The following is a 17,471-nucleotide window of genomic DNA, read 5'->3' on the forward strand; positions in this document are numbered from 1 at the left end:
ACAGAATAAATGACTGTTGTTTCAAGCTACTGAGTTTGTTAGGTACTACATTATGGGCTGAATCAGGTCCAACCAAATTCATGTTTTGAAGACTTACCCCTGATACCTTGGAATGGGACTATATTTGGACATAAGGTTTCTGGAAAATGATTATGTTTAAATGAGGTCATTAGGGTGGGCTCTAATCTGGTAGGTCCTTGAGATTTTGAACCTGAGAATCCAGGGGCATGCAGGCACAGAAAAGAGACTGTGTAAGGACATAGAAAGAAGACAATCCATCTGCAAGCCAAGGAGACAGCCTCAGGAGAAACCAACCCTGTGCTCACTTTAGCAACTTATGTAATCACATTGGAAGGATACAGAGATGAGCATGGTCCTTGGGCAAAGGCCCCATGCAAATTCATGAAGTATCCCATATTTTTTGGTGACAAGCATGCTACAGTATATCAAGAAGTCAAATTGTAGTGTACATGTAAACTTATATAATGTTATAAATGAATGTTACTTCATTTAAAAAAAAAGAAGAAGAAACCACATCTGCTGACATCTTGGTCTTGGCTGGACTTCCAGCCTTTAGAACTGTGAGAAAACAAATGCATATTGTTTAAGCCACCCAGTCTGTTTCATTTTGTTACAGCAGCCCTTGAAAACCAATACACATAATGGGAAAGCAGATTCAGTCTCCAAAGGTTGACTTTATTTGTACTGTCCTTCAAGCTTTTGCCGTTGGCTGTTCGTTTTCTGTTGCTTCATGAAATGGTGTTTCCTATGATTGTCTGACTTCAATAACACTAACATGTTGTGTGGGGCTTCCCTGGTGACTAAGATGGTAAATAATCTGCCTGAAATGCAGGAAATCTGAGTTCCATCCTTGAGTCGAGAAGATCTCCTGGAGGGAGGGCATGGCAACCCACTCCAGTGTTCTTGCTGGGAAACTCCATGGACAGAGGAGCCTGACAGCTATGGTCCATAGGTCACGAAAAGTAGAACACCACTGAGCAACTAACACACACACACAAAACACCTTTTGTAGGGTAATAATGTCAGTCAAAGGAACAGTTTACAAAAGCTGGTGGGTTTCATGAACTTCTGCTAAAACATGACTTCCCTGAATCTCTTTTAGTCAGCAGTATAAACACACATGACCTTTCCTTCCCTCACTGAACTTATCTCCTGGGAAATTCACTGGGCTTGTGTAATTATTTCTGAAAGGTAAAGAAAACATTTGTCCCAAGGAACAAAGAGCTGCTACCAAAAGACTCAAAAGGTAAAATGTTTGATAGTTTGTTTTTTTTTTTTTTGCAGCCAACAATCTACATGTTCATTCTAATTTATCTTGAGGATTTCACATGAGGGAACCATGTATTATTTCAAGGAGGATAAATCTTGATATTCTTGTAACTTCTTAGCCACCACTTTTGGGGCAATACCAAGCTGCTGTACCTGCTCCTACCTGGGTCAGGAGTAAGCCTTTCTGCAGCGACTGCCATCCACATCCCTCCCCTGTTGGCTCATTGTTGTGTCCTGGGAGTTGGAGACACACAGTTGGAGGGGGTTGGGGTTGTGCAAGAGGAGGAGACTTGGCTAGTTAATAGAATCTTCAGGGCTGGGGCCCAGTGAAATCTTGACAGAAAAGCTGGAGGGAGAAAGAGCTCGACTCATTGAAAAAGACCCAGATGCTGGGAAAGATTGAGGGCAGGAGGAGAAGGGGATGGCAGAGGATGAGATGGTTAGATGGCATCACCAACTCAGTGGTCATGAGTTTGAGCAAGCTCTGGGAGGTAGTGAAGGGCAGGGAACCCTGGTGTACTGCAGGCCGTGGAGTTGCAAAGAGTTGGACATGACTGAGCAACTGAACAAAATGAGATCCCAGGGGCACAACTGAAAACATTTGATAATTGTAACAGAGTAAGACAGAAACATGGAAGTGGACATTTTAACCTGTTGCAACGGAGTGAATCATCTCTTTGAGAAACATATATGTTGAAGCCTTAACTGCCCCCCCTCCCCCACATCATGTGACTGTATTTGGAGACAGAGTCTTTGAAGAAGTGATTAGGTTAGATGAGGTCATAAGTTGAAGTCCTGGTCTGATGGAACAGGTGTCTCTGTGAAAGAGGAAATATGCCAGAGCTCTCTCCCTCGGGCACCCTGGGAGGAAGCAGTAGGATGGTGGCTGTCTGCAAACCAGGAAGAGAGCCCTCACCAGAACACCATCAGGCTGGCACCCTGATCTTTGACCTCCCAGCCCACAGACCTGTGACATGTGTACTGTCTAAATCACTGGGCCCATGGTCCTTTGTTATGGCAGCCCCTGTAGACTAGGACATCTGTTAGTCCACCCAGGATATTGGCCTGCTTTTAGTAGATTGATGTGCGTACCTGCTGGCCTCTGTGTGCCCCTTGCCATGTACAGTTAGGTATTTCTGGATTGTACGTTTCTGAAATTTACAATAAATGTTGCTTATCAAGGTGATGCAGAGGGGAAAGCAAGCTTAATAATAGAAGTCCACCAGACTTTTAGACCTTACTTAGCTTTCAGGGGGTGGATTGCTCCAGCTGCCTTACTTGAAAGTAGATTTAAAGGGGAAGATTCGAAGAAGGCAGGCCTGCAGCTGAGAAGGCTGTTGCAGAAATCTCGGGTAGAGCTTGGGTCTACCCAAGCTTGGGTCTTTCTGGTACAGGACTGAAGGGCAGCAGTGGTTAGGTTACACATATATTTTGAAGGTCGAGGAGACAGACTTTGCTGGCATCTCAAAGCAGGCTTTAGGTCCAGGCTGCTGCAAGACTGGGGCTATCATTCATTGAGATGCTGGAGAGAATGAGGGGAATGGTTCCAGAGGCAATTTCACAGTCACTGTTCGGTCACGTTACATGTAAAATGTCACATACATGTCTGAGGGGAGGATCTCAGAGGCTCAGGTAGCCAGATTTTGAAGACAGGGAGCTCTGGATCGGCAGTGTAAAACCAAGAGGCATTAGTATAGACAGCCAAGCAGCTATACTTTCTCAGGTGCCCAAGACAATCCAATGTCTTCATTCCCCATTATCAGTCTCAGAAGTGAACCAGTTTTGACAACAAGTTATACTGTCAACCGTTGTCTGCCCCTAGTCTGATGAAAGTCGTGGCATGAGATGGGAGCCCCAGGGGAGGCGGGTGAAGGTGAGGAAGAGAAGAGAAGCAGGATGAGCCTTGGGAATGCCATGACTTAGAGGTCAGGTGGTGAGGGAGACCAGCAAAGGAGGCAGAGAAAGGGGCTGTGAAAGAAGGTGACCAGGAGAGGCTCAGGTCCCAGAACACAGTGTACTGAGAAGGCGGGGTAACTAATGGGGCCCCAGAGGCACAAACTTCAGGCATCTTCTCTGTCCATCTTCATTCATTTCCCCCAAGATCATCCAGGCCCGAGGCTTACATCCCCATCTGTGTTACAGCAACTCACCTGCAGACACCTCGATCTTCTAAACTGACCTCCCTGCTTCCATCTGTGCCCCTGCCCCATCTCCTCTTCTGACAGCAGCCAGGGTAACACCTCCACAGATGTTGCCTCCTCATCAGAGGCTCCCCCTGGACACCGGCTTTTACAGCAGCCCTTTCCCATTTCATTCCCTGTTCATGGTCTTTAGCGCTTAGGACTCCAGACAGGCTTTTATGTCTCCCCTACCTCTTGCCCACCCCAAAGGATGTGAGCTCCATGGGGGAAGGACTCTTCTTCGTTTGTTGCCATGCCTGGCACACATAACAGATGCCCTGTGAATATATGTGGGATAAGTGAACAACGGGAAAAGAAATAGGACCTGTGAAGGAAGGCCAGAGAAGGGTCAGAGTCGGGAGAGAGACAAGGGTAGTTCACGGGCTGACACTGGTCGAAGAAAAGCTCATCCGTGTTGCAGAAAGGTTGAATCGAATGGCCAGGCCACAGTAGATCTGGGTTTGCACATCCCTGGAGAACGACCACTGATAGTGATGTCCAGGTGTAATGGCACCAGGAAGACTGAACTGGTGAGAAATTAAGAAGTCCATCGTGGTTCACAGGACCGGGGGGAGGATGTGGGGGCTTTTTGAGAAGATGCTGGAGCAGAACAGAAAGTGTAAGTGTAGAGGGGAGATTGGCAAGAGAATAGGTGAGCAGGGTGAGACGCAGGGAAGTGGGGACAGGCTTTCGGCACAGGTCAGGGAGGGACCGTGGGGGAGGTTGGGTGTCTGGGGAGGATGGAGCAGAGGAGAGCTGCCGCCACTCGAGTGCAGCAGCATTGAAGTGGAACGGCCCAGAGCACCCACACCACATCCATGCCCAGCAGCACTTGGAAGGCAGCCCTTGTGGTTTTTGGGACGAAAGCTGTTCTATGGTTTTCTTTTTTTAATTCATGAATGAGCTCAACATGTTTTATTTTTTTAAGTCAATCATTTATTCTTCCTTAAAGAGGGAAACTATAAAAGCAGAAAAACCCACACAGTCATTTCTGTTGTTCTTCATTAAAATGGTAGTTTTAAATACTTCAGTTCAGTTCAGTTCAGTTGCTCAGTCATGTCCGACTCTTTGTGACTCCATGGACTGCATCACGCCAGGCCTCCCTGTCCATCACCAACTCCCAGAGTTTACTCAAACTCATGTCCATTGAGTCAGTGATGCCATCCAGCCATCTCATCCTCCGTCGTCCCCTTCTCCTCCCGCCTTCAATCTTTCCCAATGTCAGGGTCTTTTCAAATGAGTTTAAATGCTTACATTTTCTTAGAATGTTACAGAACCTACTTGTCTGTTGAGTTGTATACTTAGAGTATGCTTTTAGGGTTATTTTAAAAAATATTTTCTCCTAGTGCTCCAGAGAGAAAGAAAATAGGCAAGGAGGCATGTTCAGGTGATTCTGTATGTTAAAGAATATTTTCATTCCATGTTTTTTTTCTTTTTCTCTTCAAAAATATAGTGCATTCATTTTGTAGGGCTGCCACAACAGATTACCATGGAACTGAGAGAACTTTAGGCCCTCCAAGTTCTGGAACCCAAAAGTTGGAATCGAGGTGTCATGGGGCCATGCTCCTCCCGAAGGCTCTAGGGCAGGATCCTTCCTCTCCTCTCCTAGCTCCAGGCGGTTCCAAGTGTTCTTTGTGGCTACATCACTCCAGTCTCTGCCTACAACTTCACATCACCTTCTTTCTTGTGTGTCTGTCTATGTCTCAGATTCCCCTCTCCTTTCCCTTATGCAAACACCAGCCATTGGATTGAGGGCCCACCTTAAATCCAGGATGGTTTTGTGTTGGAAACTTTAACCACATCTACAATGACCTTGTTTCAAATACAGTCACATTCATGGGTATTGAAGATTAGGACATGGACATACCTGTTCAGGGTTCACTCTGCAACCCACTGCATGTCATTTTGTAATTTGACATGTGATTTACTTCTTGTGTGCAGTTATTTTGTGTTCTGGAGAACTGCGCCACTTAAAATAATTATATAAGTAAATAAGGTAGTCTTGAATTTCAGAGAAACAACCAAGTCCATTCTTTAATTGCATTTTCTAGATCATATATAACTAATGGAGGACTTGGGCATTAAAATCAGATATTCAGCAGTCTGTATGTTTCTCTTGCTGACAGTAAATCAACTAGAAAACACAATTAGGAAAATGTCTTTTGAAGAAATGCATTTCGTTCAGTGCATTCTCCACGGGCTGGCACAGATTAGACTCCTGATTAATTTGACGTTGTGGCAAACTTCAATTCCACGTGTTTCAAATGACTGTTTCCCTTGAACGTAGAGCTGTAGGGGTTTGTGAGTGAGCTGGAAACAGAGAGATGGCTTATGATGTGTGGTGTCAGGTGGAGGGAATGATGTGTATTCAGCACTGACTTGATGAAAAGTGCTCTCACCATGGAGTTTCATTGATTGTCAGAGCAGCTCAGGAAGGTGGATTAGATCTCTCCTGCCTCATTGTTGAAGTGACTGAGAACCAGGATGAGTCCCTGATGTGGCCCAGTGCTCAGCTGGGAGCCCACAGGGGCAGGATTTGGCCCTGGTGCCTCTGTCCCATGACTGTCTATCTGTGTTTCTCTCACCGGCTTGAGGGTGAAGACAGAGCAGAAGTCAGAAGCTGGATTCCTGTTCTGACTTCACTACGCCCCGCTCTTGAACCTGAGTGCTGATCAAGAGACAGGGCTGGTATCATCTAATATGGCTTATATGTGGAACCTGGGAGATGGTGCAGGTGAACTTATTTGCAAAACAGAAATAGAGTCACAGATGTAGAGAACAAACATGGTTACCAAGGGGGAAAGGAGAGGTGGGATGAATCAGGAGATTGGGATTGACAGATATGACACTACCTTATAGAAAATGGATAATTAACAGGAACCTACTGTATAACACAGGGAACTCTCCTTAATACTCTCTGGCGGCCTAAACGGGAGCAGAATCTCAACGAGGGGATGTGTGTGTACATGTAACTGATTCACTTTGGGGTACACCAGAAACGAATACAATGCTGTAAAGCAACCATGGTCAGTAAAAATCCATTTTAAAAAGAGAGAGACGGAGCTGTGAGGTGGTTGAGAGGCCTGCGTCTGCACAAGATGCCAGAGTGTGAATCCCGCCTCTGCTGCTTGCGCTCTCCGTGACCTTGAGTCACTTTCTCTGGGCCTCAGTTTCCCCGTCTGTGAAGTGGGGATGACGTTAGCACCTCCCTCACAGACTTGTGTGAGGATTAAACGGATCGACTGACACATAAAGCACTTGCAACAGAGACCGGGCTGAGAAGCGCTGTTGAGGACACCTGCCACCCTCCTCTCACAAGGCGGCGTTTCCTCAGGTAGAGACTGTGAGAGCCGGCTCCTGGACCGCTTCCTCAAACCCTGTATCACGATGTGGCTGGAACTGGTGAAATGCCCTGAGAGGACCGATGCCAGTCCAGCCCAACGTGTATTGTTTCATTTCAGTACAGAGAGTTTTGAGATGTGCCTCGGCTATGAACAACAAAAACTTCAAGAACTTTCTTGTACGTCTGTAGCATTACATCTTCCTAATTCTGGGACATAGAAAACCAATTCTTTGTTTAACAACAACAAAAAAACCTTTGTTTGGAAAAAAAAGAAAACATTTTTATACAAGGCCAAAGAGCAAACAGGAGCTATAATGTGTTCAGGGAAGCTGTATTTTATTCAGGGAGAAAACAATCATTAATTATTAGGCTTGACTAGTCGAGTTTAAAATCTGTTTCCAGAGAGATCACACTTAATTTAATCTAGGTGCCAAGACCATGTTAAATAAATCTTGAACAAATCTTGTTCTGCGGAAATTTTTAATGTTTTGTTACTGTCTTTTTATACCAAACAGCTTTTCGTGGAAATTGTTTTGTTTCTACATGTTTGTTTTCTAATTGCTCTCCAAAATATGTTTGACTGCAATTTTTAGTTTGAAAAAAAAAAACTGAGATGTTTTTTTGTAAACATTATAATTTTCTCTAACATTTTTATTATGAACCTCACTGTGTGTTCACATGAAATGAAGATCTAACAACATAGTGGTTTTACAGGAAAAAGTTATTATTTGTTGTTAAAACAGACATACGATCAACAAAAATTTAACGAACACCCAAAACAGATGTACAAATTGCCACACACATGTTAAGCCAAGGCCTTCATAACAAGGCTTTAATTAATATATGTCATATGAAAATTAAGATTTTCATGAAATCTTAATTTCATGAAATATTGAAAATATGCTTGGGGCTAGTGCACTGGGACAACCCAGAGGGATGGTATGGAGGAGGGAGGAGGGTTCAGGATGGGGAGCACATGTATACCTGTGATGGATTCATTTTGATATTTGGCAAAACTAATACAATTATGTAAAGTTTAAAAATAAAATAAAATTAAAAAAAAAACTTAAAAAAAAATATTGAATGTTTCATGAAATATTTCATGAAATCATGTAAAATATTGCCTACAAGATAAGTAACACAGTTGTTGTTTATACCAGTAAGGAACACACTCTCTGGTTAATAATATGAGTTGTTGTTTAGTTACTAAGTCATGTCCGACTCTTTAGGGACCCCATGGACTGTACCCACTAGGCTCCTCTGTCCATGGGATTTCCCAGGCAAGAGTACTGCAGTGAGTTGCTCTTTCTTCCTCCAGGGGATCTTCCCGACCCACAGATCGAACCCTATGTCCTGCATCGCAGACAGATTCTTTACCACTGAGCCACCAGGGAGGCCCTCTTAATAGGAGAACAAGAGATGAATTTTGATGGCAGTGTTTTTTCAAGGTTTTCCATTAAGCATGTTCTAAAGGGAAGTATTTAAGATAATGTTAGATGAGGAGAAAAAGAAACAGAAGCAAAGTAAAACATGGTAAAAATTAAAAGCAGAAAATGTAAATAGTCCCTGGAAAATCTGTGTATTCATTCAAATCGTGTTTATCCGGTGCTCAATTTTAAAATCTTAATACCCAAAGGGGCAAGACATCTTTTAAGGAAAATTTACTGTGTATCAGGATAGAGTCAAGCTTTTATTTTTTCCTATTAGAAAATATACACACAGAGAGAGCCCAACCAGCTTGCTGGTTCATGTCAACCTGAAAACAAATGAGAATTTCTTAAATGTAATAAACATGAGGTTGTTCAATGATCCCATTTTTCTGGGCTCATAAGCGGCAGTTATTCAGGATGCAGTTGCCGTGGTGAGAAGACAGGAAGTATTCATTTTACTGAGATGCTGATTAAGTACACGGTCTCCTGCTGCAGCTCTGAGCTCCTTCTGTGACATCACGGGAGTTAGGTGAGAAGTAATTTCGTTGAGAGAAAAGCTCAACTTCCCTCTGAGCTTATGGCTCTTAATAAAACAAAAGCAAAGTTGTTTTTCACATCTGAGTTGCCTTGGTTGCAGACAGATTCTCCCCTTCAGAGGAATGGTTTTCTCTAGAACCAAAGGGATTATTTCACATCTGGAGCTGGAGGATGGGGAGGGTTGGGAGAGGGGATTCCTGAGCTTAATCATGAACCTGGAGCATCCATTGCCTGTGTGCTCACCTGGACACCAGAGGGTGCAGCCAGATCATGGTTTAATTTTACTTAGTATTAATATTAATAGTTATAACAATTTTAAAATGACACTCTCATGTTGGAGTTGATACACAAACACTGTTGATAATGATGTATAAATTAGATAGAGCTTCTGCGGTGGTTCAGTGGTAAAGAGTCCACCTGGCAATGCAGGAGATGTGGGTTGGATCCCTGGGTCAGGAAGATTCCCTGGAGAAAGAAATGGCAACCCACTCCAGTATTCTTGCCTGGAGAATCCCATGGACAGAGGAGCTTGGTGGGCTACAGTGCATGGGGTCACAAAAAGTTGGACACGACTTAGCAACTAAATAACAACAGCAACAAATAAAATGTGTATGTAATGAGAACCAACTGTACAGCACAGGGAACCCTACTTGGTGCTCTGTGGTGACCTAAATGAAAAGAAAGTCCAAAAAAGAGGGCGTGTATGTACTATGTATCAGAGAAGGCAATGGCACCCCACTCCAGTACTCTTGCCTGGAAACTCCCATGGATGGAGGAGCCTGGTAGGCTGCAGTCCATGGGGTCGCTAAGAGTCGGACACGACTGAGTGACTTCACTTTCACTTTTCCCTTTCATGCATTGGAGAAGGAAATGGCAACCCACTCCAGCGTTCTTGCCTGGAGAATCCCAGGGACGGGGGAGCCTGGTGGGACACGCCTGAAGCGACTTAGCAGCAGCAGCAGCAGCATTTACTATGTATAGCTGATTCACTTTGCTGTGCAGTAGGAACTAACACAATATTATATAGCAACTCACCGTTCAGTAAAAATTAATTTTAAAAAATCAAAGGGAAAAAGCACCAACTGAGAGATTTCCATGTAAAATTTTCTTTTTAAAAAAATGACACTTGTATGCATGGATTGGCAAACTTTCTGGAAATGGGTCAGAGAGTCAATATTTTAGTCTTTGTAGGCCAAGGGACAAGTTACTTAGATACCTATATAAGAAGAGCAGAAACAGATTTCTACAAAATCATTATTAATGAAATCCAAAATATAATGATGTCAGTGATAACATTTTTAAATGGATGTCTGTCCATAAGAATGGGATTGTTTGGGAAAGATAGCATTTCTGTAACTGGGGTTCAAGGTTTTAATGTTCCCTGTCATCAATTTTATTGTAAATGTTTATCTCTTGAAGCCATGGCTATTTGGCAGTCCTTACAAATGGGAAGGTAGCCTGGATTTGGCCCAGGTACTAACACATCCTAGATTTTATCTGCTTATGCTTGTAATTCTGGTATTCTTCTCATAAATATGAAAGTAGATATTTTGGCCATGTGTGTTTTAATAGCCTGTAGCCCTTTGAGTCTAAATGATTAACATGAATTTCTATATTTCTATGAGATAGATGCATTCTAGTTATAGAGTCTCCTCTATCTGTTTATTTCCTATTGAATTCAGGAATCCATGGCCTGATTGGATTAGTATAGTTTGTTTTCCAGCTGGGGACCACCCATGAGTGAGCAGTCAAATCAGCTTAGAGATTGTTGACTAGCATTAAAAAGATTGAATAAGGTAGACTAAAGTGACTGCATGGCCAATTCTAAGCAAAGTTTGGTTTGGTGTCTTGGAAAAGTGTTGTCAGAAATAGAAGTATATGTGTGTGTGAGTGTGTGTGTGTGTGTGTGTTTCTATAAGTCTAAGATATATTTTTATTGTGGATCTTAATGCAAAATGTATACAAAATGCTAAGAAGTACTTACTTTCTCAAATAATACATTAAAAATAAATCTCCTAGATGCTGAATAGATGCTCCTAGATGCTGATAGTAACAACATTATCAAATAACTCCACTATCCAATGTTAATAAATTATGTCATAACTGATGAGTATCTTTAATTTGAGTGGCTATGGCGTAATGTTTTCCACTTTAGATGATCAATGATCAGAGGAAGAAATGGCATAATTTGTCAGAAAAATAATCTCATAGTGCTGTGTGTTTTTTTAATCAATCCACAAATTTGAAAGCAAAAATAATCTAAACTCTGGTTCTATTTATTTGTCAGGAATCGGTATTTAAAAAATTATAACTACATGTCTTTATTAGAACAGAGAGGGCAATGGCACCCCCTCCAGTACTCTTGCCTGGAGAATCCCAGGGATGGGGGAGCCTGGTGGGCTGCCGTCTATGGGGTCACACAGAGTCAGACATGACTGAAGCGACTTAGCAGTCTTTATTAGAAAATAGAAGCCATAGTTGTAAAAAAGTATTTTTAAATACGTTAGTTCACATTCCGAAAACAGTTTCGGCATCGTATTTTACACAATTTGTCTCCTCTGTAAAAGCTGTTTTCTCCTTCTGTTAAGTGAGATGATTTGTAGCTGTCTCTTCTGTCTCTTAATTTCAACCTCCCATTCACTTCTTTTAAAGAACATTTACTGGAGTATGGCTGCTTTACGATGCTGTGTTAGTTTCTGCTGTACAGCCGAGTGTCAGCATGTATCTTCTTTTTGGATTCCCCCCGCCAGCATTTAGTCACCACAGAGTATTGAGTAAGGTTTCCTGTGCCATACAGTAGTCATCTATTAGTTATCTTTTTTTTTTTTTTGAAGTCGCTCAGTCGTCCCTGACTCTTTGCAACCCCATGGACAGTAGCCTGCACCAAGCTCCTCCATCCATGGGATTTTCAAGGCAAGAGTACCGGAGTGGGTTGCCATTTCCTTCTCCAGGGAATCTTCCCAACACAGGGATCAAACCCAGGTCTCTTGCATTGTAGACAGACACTTTACTGTCTGAGCCATATTTTAGTTATCTCATTATTTATTTTTCCATAGTAGCAATAGTATATATATGTCCAATCCTAATCTCCCAATTCATTCATCCCTCCCCTTTTCCCTTTGATATCCATACCTTTTTTCTCTGTGTCTTTCATTTCTGCTTTGTAAGCAAGATCATCTAGGCCAATATTTTTCAGATTCCACGTACGCATCAATATACCGTATTTGTTTTTTTCCTTCTGACTGACTTCACTCCACGTGATGGTGCCATTCATTTCTCATTCAGCCAGTCCTTGGTAGGGACTCCCCGGTATGTGGGGCTAAAATTGCAGATAATCCGAGCTACTCAACAGGACAACATGGTCTTTCCCTGTGGATCACTGAAGCCTAGTATTTGCTCTTCATTTGAATATAAGGTATTTCTTAAGGATGGTAGGGCCCACCTGAGAACTGAGGCCAGTGTCCACGTGGAAGTGGGCAGTGTGATCACTGTCACTGTCCTTGTCATCATCTTCATGTGTTTCTGGAAACTGTTTCACATGTGTGGAGGAGTGATGAGAAAACTCAAAATTTAAATAAAGTTAAAACCATCTAATTTTAGCCTTTAAAGTTAATTACCACCCAAATTGTTAAATTATGATTTTATATGCAATAATTATATGTGATATGTGTATGCATGATTACCTAGCTCTCATATATTAATATATACATATACATATATTATACATACATATGTACATAGATGTTTGTATATATGTTTGTGTGCCCATATACATATATATGTGTGTGTGTATATAGTGTATACACACTTTTTAAATATACATGCTTTTTTAATTTTAATTTTTACTTTTTTAACGCCAGAAACATTTTTATACAGGTTATTTAAAGTACACATTATGACCCCTTCAGTTCAGTTCAGTCTCTCAGTCATGTCCGACTCTTTGCAACCCCATGACTGCTGCACGCCAGGCCTCCCTGTCATCACCAACTCCTGGAGGTTACTCAAACTCATGTCCATTGAGTCGGTGGTGCCATCCAACCATCTCATCCTCTTTTGTCCCCTTCTCCTCCTGCCTTCAATCTTTCCCAGCATCAAGGTCTTTTCAGATGAGTCAGCTCTTTGCATCAGGTGGCCAGAGTATTGGAGTTTCAACTTCAACATCAGTCCTTCCAATGAATATTCAGGACTGATTTCCTTTAGGATGGACTGGTTGGATCTCCTTGCAGTCCGAGGGACTCTCAAGAGTCTTCTCCAACACCACAGTTCAAAAGCATCAATTCTTTGGCACTCAGCCTTCTTCACAGTCCAACTCTCACATCCATACATGACCACTGGAAGCACCATAGCCTTGACTAGACGGACCTTTGTTGGCAAAGTAATGTCTCTGCTCTTTAATATGCTGTCTAGGTTGGTCATAACTTTCCTTCCAAGGAGTAAGCATCTTTAATTTCATGGCTGCAGTCACCATCTGCAGTGATTTTGGAGCCCAAAAGAATAAAGTCTGACTCCTTAGTGGGCAGTGAAAGCCTTTCATTGGTTGTAAATAGTGGTTTGGAAAATAATTGAAAAGAACTGAACAGAGTATGTCTAAATGCATGGACCTTCATCAGGATACCTTCTCCCCCACTTACTTACATAGACACTACTGTGTGTCTGGGTGTGTATGAGCAGAGCTGCAGGGTAAATGTTTCACACTGAGGCTCATTGCTGAACAATCCTGAGAAGCAGCACCAAGCCTTAGTGACAGCGGTGATTAACATGTGCCTTATATTCCCCTAGATATGGTGCATTTTATTGCCAAACACCAAAGCATAATAATTAGTACATTACCTTCTGGAAATGCATCATATAATTTAATTTAGGCAAATACTCGTATGTTTGATTCCACATAGCGTTCACATGAACTATTATTTAGTTAGCTTTTTCTATCTGCTGCTTATTATAGGTTTCTTATCTGCTATTTTAAGCTTTCTTGTGATAATAAGGCTCAGGATTGGGTTGCAATAATCCAGTAACACCAATCAAAGAAGGTATTAAGAGACATAGCCTGGAAGTATAATGTTGAACACTGATTTAGGGAGAAAAGAGCTTAATCCTCAGTAATACTGCTTCTAATGATGCCTTGTGTTGAAGCAGGGATCATGTATTTTTTATGAGCATTACATAATCTATTGTCTCCTGTTGAATAAAAATCAATCCAGCCAGAAATCCGACACTGCAAAAGCATGAGAATTCTCACAGTCCAAATACTACAATGGATTTTTTTTTGTTTGTTTTCTACCTTATTATTTTCCTTTGAATAAATATAAAGAGTAAGCCTACAGAAATGCAATAATGTGCCTAAGAAGGTGTATTGTTATTCGCCAATTGATATTGGCCAGAGTATACTAGCTATTAATACATGGGCTTCTCTGGTGACTCAGCGGTAAAGAATCTGCCAAGGTGGGAGACAGGAGATGTAGGTTTGATCCCTGGGTTGGAAAGATCCCTTGGAGAAGGAAATAACAACCCACTTTAGGATTCTTGCCTGGGACATCCCATGGACAGAGGGAGTCTGGCAGGCTACAGTCCACAGAGTTGCAAAAGAGTCAGACATGACTTGGTGACTAAATAACAGCATAGTAACTACATATAAATGCATTACTTAATGTGTGGGCCTCTAGGTGTGTGAAATTAGCAATTGCTTTTTAGAACTTGAGAAATAATGTAGAGGCAAAAATTCTACCATACGTGCACTTTTTCTTCATGAGCAAAATAAAAACAGCTCCACATTGGAGAAGTTCTTCTAGAAGGAACAAATTCTAGTAAATTCCAATGTTGTGGAAAGTGAACTCGATATTGAGGCTTTAAATACAAATTTCACTCAAGGTCATCATGAAAATTTTGTTGGATACTTGGAATTCAGCAGTGGTGAAGTACAGTGTGAATGTTAGTGTTTTACAAACATGGAAGCTTTTGAAAATAATTATTATGTGATTAATGCTGCCAGGGTTAACATAATCATGCATTTCCAGGCTCCATGTTTAATACTTTTCCATTGCTACTCTATTTTTTATCCTATAGTTCATAGATAGACATCTAACTTTCTGAACATTTTTGCCTTTTGGTTTACATTATGTGAATGCAAATGCCGATGGTGTCCTACATATTCCAAGAGGGAGGGCTTACTCCTCTGAAAATTATTCTGCAGAGTTTCAAAGGGCAAGCCTACAGAGGAACTCTGGTAGCAATTTCAAAGAGAGTCACCCTTTTTGTAAGTACTTACATTTATGCCATTCATGTACTGTGAGCTTCATGTACATACACTCTATGTTGAGACCAGGACACCGGTTTCTTTCATTACACATGTAAATCTGTGTCAGTTCATTCCACCCTCTGACAATAGTATAAGTTCAGAATGTGCTGTGGTCCATGAGGTATGGACGCAACATAAATGTAAGTTGAAATTTTTAAGTGAGGAAACAATCTGACCTTTTTTAAATTAAAGACTGTATTTCAGTCAAGATCAATAAACCAAAGAAAATATTTTTCTAGCTTCTCCAGTATAACCCAGAATAGATTGCAAATTATTCAAATTTAAGGGCCCCAAGTGTTACAAAGCTGTCCTCTTGTATTTTTCAAGGCCAGGGATTGATGAAAGATGAGTATCACTTGCTGGGTTGGTCATTGTTCTAAGCTCTTTCCCTATGATACTTCCTTCACATCTCTGAAAATCTGTAGTTCGGGTGCTGGCATCTCCCCATTTTGCTGATGTGCAAGCTAAGTCCCATGGAGCCCATGTACCTGGCCCACAGTCTCACAGTCAGTAAGTAGAAGAGCTCAGTTGCACCCAAGGCAGGTTGCCTCCAGAGGCCAGGCTTTCAGCCATGATATATTTTTAAATGAAATGTTTTGATAAAAAAGAGAAAAGAACCAGAGTAGTGTTGATATGGTGGTTGGAGTGAACACAGCTTGGCTTGGTTCATGAACTCCCAGTATGTCTTCAGAATCTTAGGAGAATGCTATTGGAAAAAGACCAATATTTGTATTGCACACTGTTATGAAAACCCTGTTGCAGAAGAAAACAAACTTACCCATAATTTGGAAGGAATAAGTACAAATTTAAGTAACTATTCACCGGACACGTGAGCCCTAACTGGTCAAAAAGTGATACTATGAGAAAATACAAAATGTGGTGTCATAACCGACCCTTAATTATATAATTTTCATTTTGTTTCGTGTAAATAGTGTGATGATGCTTGGAGGGGGAGCAGGTCCCCTCCATGCCCTTCCCAGTGTTTGTCTGTCATGGAAAGTAGGCTTCAGATCATCTCAGTGCCTTTGTGGCAATCCACAGGTAGGAGGCATTTGTTATTTTTAAGTTGTACCTTTGATTCCCCTGTGGCTCAGCTGGTAAAGAATCCGCCCGCAATGCAGGAGACCTGGGTTCAATCCCTGGGTTGGGAAGATCCCCTAGAGAAGGAAAAGGCTACCTACTTCAGTATTCTGGCCTGGAGAATTCCAGGGACTGTACAGTCCATGGGGTCGCAAAAAGTCGGACACGACTGAGCGACTTTCACTTCTTTCCTTCCTTTGGTGGTTGAGAAAATAAATACGTACCTTACTGAAGTGCCTCTTAAAGCTCACTCAGAATTTTCTTTAACTTTCTAATATACACCTGGAAACAGAAATGTGGAAATACTTGAAGGAGAGGAGACACATGTCGTGTGTCTCATGGAATAATCAGGGAAGACACTGAAAACTGTCACTTCACACCTCTGAATCCCGCCTTCTGCCATGGGCACTTTTACTTACACAGAGTTTCTTGGGTTTCACCGACATAGGCTGGATTCCCCTTATTCCTCTAGAGTTTCCTCTTTTGAGTGGCACAACAGCAAATATTTCTCTCTCCCCTCTAGACTCTTCCTCTTAGCCATTGTCTCATACCATGCAAAATATAATGAGCTGCTAGAACTGAAGACCTGCCTTTAAATCAGATTACTTTGGTTTTTATTAGAACCAATTTGCAGTGCTTGGGAAAGGAGTGCAGTCCTATTATTAATGTCACACAGTAGGTATTTGCCATCTTGGTGCCACATGGCTGGGACAGCTCCCTCTCGTGGTTAGTTGGTCTCCCTTAAGTGAGCCCTGGGGGAGGGACCGAGTTGCTTAGGTTCTTAAACTTGAAGACTTCATTTATCTGTGTCTCAATTAATGACTGATGACATCTACTGGTGGATGGATTTGAGGCACTCAAATGACCATCCCCTGCAGATCAAGATGCAAATTAAACTGTGTTTATATGTTTTCACACCTCAGTTCAGTTCAGTCCAGTCACTCAGTCATGTCCGACTCTTTGCGACCCCATGGACTGTAGCATACCAGGCTTTCCTGTCCATCACCAACTCCCGGAGCTTGCTCAAACTCAAGTATATCGCATCAGTGATGCCATCCAACCATCTCATTCTCTATCATCCCCTTCCCCTCCTGCCTTCAATCTTTCCCAGCATCAGCGTCTTTTCCAGTTCTTTGCATCAGATGGCCAAAGTATTGGAGTTTCACCTTCAGCATCAGTCCTTCTAATGAATATTCAGGACTGACTTCCTTTAGGATGGTTGGTTGGATCTCCTTGCAGTCCAAGGGACTCTCAAGAGTCTTCTCCAACACTATAGTTCAAAAACATCACTTCTTCGGTGCTCAGTTTTCTTTATA

The 17,471-nt window shown here is 41.9% G+C and overlaps 1 protein-coding gene and 1 non-coding gene across 2 annotated transcripts in view; both read left to right on the forward strand.

Annotated features, from left to right (window-relative positions):
- CTNND2 (catenin delta 2) overlaps window positions 1-17,471 on the forward strand; it is a 1,090,646-nt gene that overhangs the window by 742,402 nt on the left and 330,773 nt on the right.
- On the forward strand, window positions 319-422 carry LOC138984284 (U6 spliceosomal RNA). The gene has a single exon (XR_011461543.1). It is a non-coding gene; the product is annotated as a U6 spliceosomal RNA (small nuclear RNA).

The sequence above is a fragment of the Bos mutus genome, chromosome 20 (genome assembly GCF_027580195.1).
Source record: "Bos mutus isolate GX-2022 chromosome 20, NWIPB_WYAK_1.1, whole genome shotgun sequence".
NCBI classification, from domain to species: Eukaryota; Metazoa; Chordata; class Mammalia; order Artiodactyla; family Bovidae; genus Bos; species Bos mutus.